The sequence below is a fragment of the Perissodus microlepis genome, chromosome 10 (genome assembly GCF_051167445.1).
Source record: "Perissodus microlepis isolate ML-2025 ecotype Zambia chromosome 10, ASM5116744v1, whole genome shotgun sequence".
Taxonomy (NCBI): Eukaryota; Metazoa; Chordata; class Actinopteri; order Cichliformes; family Cichlidae; genus Perissodus; species Perissodus microlepis.
Window position 1 is genome coordinate 27,530,714 of NC_140470.1, and position 4,802 is coordinate 27,535,515.

The following is a 4,802-nucleotide window of genomic DNA, read 5'->3' on the forward strand; positions in this document are numbered from 1 at the left end:
GTGCCCCCTCCTTCTGACAGGAACTTCCTACACACCAGGTATGAACAACATAAATATGGAGAAAACTAACCTTAGAAACATGCAGGGTGACGGGTGACAGGAGATAGCAGCATTGCAGACATGAGGACAGGCAGACAGTTCAGGCTGTGTGAGAGTCAAGTTCACTCCTACATATGACCTCCTATCGCAGAATGCGTTACTGTGACAACGCAGGCTTTGTGCTTTGAAGTGTGGTGATTGGTGACGTAGTTGGAACGGCCCGGATAAATTTGAAAAAGGCGTTTTCGTTTGAAAACGCTACCGTTTTCACAGAGTTGTGCGTCCACATTGAAACGGCCGAAAACGCTTACGTTCCAGTACTGCGCATGCGTGAAACGCAAGGTGACTCGACCTGCCTCATTTCCGTCTTCCGTTTATTTACTTTCCGGCTCTTTGAAACGTGGCGGCAAAATGTCGATGGAAAAGCCACCAGTTTTTTAAATGGACTAACAATGAGGTGGAGTTGTTGCTGCAAGTAATACAAAAGTACAAAGTTGCAAAAGCGATTGAGAATTAAAGAATTTGAAGAAAAGCTATCTGGAGCATGTACAAACTGATATTAATCTTTAACGGGGCTGTCACAATTTATCACATGATTGCATCACTTGACTAGGCTATGTCCACATGTATGGGTATTTTTGAAAACGTAGATTTTTCTATGCGTTTGTACCTTTCGTCCACACGTTTCGGCCACTGAAAACGGAGAGTTTTAAAAATTCCTGCCTGGGTGGAGATTTTCAAGAACTCCGTTTTTGCCTTTACTATGGACAAGGAAAACGGAGAAAACACAGGGTCAAAGGTGTGCGCCTTTTTTGATGTCACACTGTGCGCCAAGTTATTGTTTCGGTGAAATTAATTTCTACAATGGCGGACTTAGACAAAATACTGTTAATTTTACTCTCTGTGGTGTTTAAATGCTTACATACACAGACAGTTACTGTCCCTCCACACATAGGACTCACTTCTGCTTCTTTGCGCCGCCATCTTTGTTTACTCTTTCCCGCCCAGGCGTCTAGACATCTGATTGGCCAACATTTCTACACGTTAGGAATATATCGCCACCTGTTGCTTTGGCATGCTCCTGGCAGCATTTTCCTTCGTTTTTGGTGTTGAGGTGTGGATGGGATTTTTTTTAAAAAAACGAAAAATCTCAGTTTTCAGAAATACCCGTGTACGTGTGGACGTAGTCTACAATGTATTGTGGCGAGCTCAGACAAGGAGGAGACGGAGGTATCGTTTGGTCTTGCTTCCCGTGAGCTAGCCAGGGAGCACAGCCGTTTATTCACATTTGCAGAAGAACACTGCCGCTAGCTAACTGCTTAGCGCGGCAACAACAACAACAACACAGGGCGCCCTCTGACCCCGGAAGGACACACGGTCGCAGCGAGAGGGCGTCACCTGTCACTATGGCAACATAAACAAAACATAACTGTACAAACAGAACCCCGAGCAGCCCTGACCCACTACATAATCATTGTTTTTAAAAAGGCTCCAGTTCGCTTTCCACAATGCTACGCGAAAACGGCGTCAAATGTATACGCTTTGGAGAGCGTTTTCAAAACGCTGCGCTTTCCTTGACCGAAAACGCTGTCTCAGTGTGGACGGAAGGCTAAAACGGAGAGAAAAAGATGCGTTTTCAAACGAAAACGCATCTGAGTGATGAGTCATGATAGCATTACAGGCTGTTCACTTTTAAGTGTGGTAATTAGAAATATTGCAAAATAAAATACACACAAATATACTGTAAGAAAAGGCTTTTATTTTTTAGTATATGCTGAATTATCAGTTTCAAAGCTACTCTACCAGAGTTTCACTAAAAAATGAAACAAAGGATACGTTTTAACCCTTTCATGCATGAATTATGACAACCTCTCAGCGAATAGCTTTTCTAAAATCAATAGAAACCCAACATTAAGTTCAGCTGAAGGTCAAACTGCAACAAAAAACTCTTTAATCAACAGTTTACGTTAAAAACGGCTTCTTTTTTTGGAAAAAAATAAAATAAACGAACACAAATCCCAGTACAGTACAGTTCCTTTGTATCATGCTGCTGCCACCTGCTGCTCTGGGGTGGGAACAACAACACTTTGGATTTGCGTTCGTTATCAGCAACAAATGAGTTTTACTTTTGAGGCTGCAGTTTTTAGTTATGTTTATTTGTTGGATCCCATCAGTTTTTCTTCAAAGAGCCGAAAGACTTTCAGTTACTTATGATAAACTGTTTGTCTTATACAAACAGATAAATACAGAAAACAAAGAAGAAAACAAAGCTTGTATTCTATTTGATTTTCAAGATATTGAACTTTATTTTTTCTATTTCACAGAGTTCTTTTTTCCATGTACTTTTTGTCCAATAATTTTTTTAATAATCAGATTAATGTTTATTTTAAAATTAAGAATTATTTATATTTTTTATATTTGCTATATACTGAGCTGAAACATCCTTCTGTGTAGTCATGTAACACATTATTTTAAAATAATATATTTTAAACAGGTGGATGCAGGAATTAAGAGTTAAAACAGAGTCTTGTTCCATTTAAGCTATCTTTATTTCACATTTATTTGTACACAATAAATACAGTTAAACATCCATGGGTGTGTAAATACGACGCCTGGCAGCCTCCGCATAGCCGACGCTGTAAAACGTGGGAGTTTTTACGTCCTTTTTAAAAAAAATGAATTTCAGATTCTGACTTGATGCATAATCAAGACCAGTAAACAGGTTAACAAAAAATTCTGGAATGGAAAAGAAACTTTAGTTATTCTTTTAATACAACAGGGTAAATGCAAACTTCAAAAATAAGTTTGATGTCATTCAGATCTCAAGGAGATCAACGAGAACGCAGCGTCACGGCTGACGGATACCTCTTTTCCTCTGATCAGATTCAGCTACAGTTTAATTGTTTTTGTTTTCTTAAAATCCTAATTCTAAAAACAAAAAAGGGGGAAAAAGCTGTGCCATTACTTGCACAGATATCCATCTCTAAGCTCTCCGTAAACTATCAATACGATCGATAAGTCATATCTCAATCAAAGACACTACAATGGCTATTTACGGCTAAATAACAGGAAGTATTGATACCAATACGGCTGGTAAACAAACATCAAACAGGAAATATTGAACAAAACATCCACAATACTGAAAAGGAATAAGAAGACATCAGAAAGTGCTTCACTATAGATTTTAAACTGGACAGCTAGCAGCTCAGGATGGTTTCCTCCTTAAAAATAAAAGGCATCTTTAAACTGCACATGCTCAGTGTAAACTGTCCTCCCCAACAGCGACTGTTACTGGCATCATTAGTGTCGTAGAAACAGTTTTTTTCTGTATTATGCAAGATAAAAACAAAAGAGTTAGACTGTGTGTTTGTGTGTTTACGTGCTATGTTTCCCACTTTAAACTTTTCCTAAACATTAGAAGGGGAAAAAAAGATAAGGGATCCAAAACAATCACAGGTAAAAATTGCCACTTTTCCCTTGTTTGTGTAACCGCGAGCGGTCACGTGTGTCGGCGGAGAGGACCAGCCTCTTTTGGAGACTTTTGGTTTGCTCACAAGTGCAGCTCTGTTCCATAGACGTGAATCTGATGGTGGTAACAAAGAGCTACGACGTGAGACACAACGGGGGCGAAATCATAACTATAACATAAAAAATTCTTTCTTCAATCCATAAACGAGGAGAAATTCTGCAGCTAAGGCATCCATAACACGATCAGTTAGAAGTGATGTTTTCCGACGAGCTGAAGGAAGAACTTATCTGTTTTCTTGCAGAGACTTTAATGTGAAACCGGAGCCAGGAGGCAGTTTATCTTAAACATAATCGACTAATGAAGCCAAAAAAGAAGTGAAAACATGTACAATACCCGTGTGGAGCACGGGCAGCCTAAAGATCGCTCAGGTGAAAACAGAAAATTGATTTATGGTTTGCTGATGATGTGATTAGCGATTATCAGACTATTTTTGCCCATTACTGCTCACAATTTCTTTGTATTTTGACTTCAAACAACATTTTTTTTTGCGATTAAGTGTCAACAGAGATACAGAAAAGTGGTTACACCTAAAAAGCAAGGTCACTGAAGGCAGCGGTGTGGTTGTACAATGGTGCTGTAACCTTGTCCTGTCACCAGGGGGCAACGTCAAAATATCTGCTGTTGTCTTGTTGGCCCTTGGCTTACGGTGCATTCCAGATTGAGTCGGAAGTCGGGAATTCCTGAGCTCCCAGTAGTAATTTTCATCTGGAACTCCCCCTCAACTAGTATTTCCTTCTTGGAAAGTCAGAGCAGCCTCAACAATCCAAGATGGTGACAGAGAACATAAACATAATCTGCTCTGTCACTCACCTGTATTTGTGACTCATAATATAAGCCACACGCTAAGCACTTACCACATTCTATCAATGAACGTGCTGCAGCTAAAATAAATCCCATCTTACTTTGCTTTTCTGACTTTCCTGCTGGAATGCACAAACTCAGGAATGACGTCACTGCCAAAAAGGACCACAGACATCAGAACATTGACACAGCTACCAGGTTGGAAAAGTGAAGCAACAAAAAAAACCCTGTACTCTATTTACAGGCCACCAGGGGGCGACCCCTGCGTCTGTAAAAGACTTCTGGTCCTATAGAGGTCTCTGGGACCTCTGTGAACAGTTCCCTGATGTGTTCAAGGGTTCAGTTTCTCATTTCAGAACACAGCTGAAATCATCAAGACTCACTGAAGGGGTGTGAAATGTGTCTAAATCACAGGCCTGATCAACAATATGTT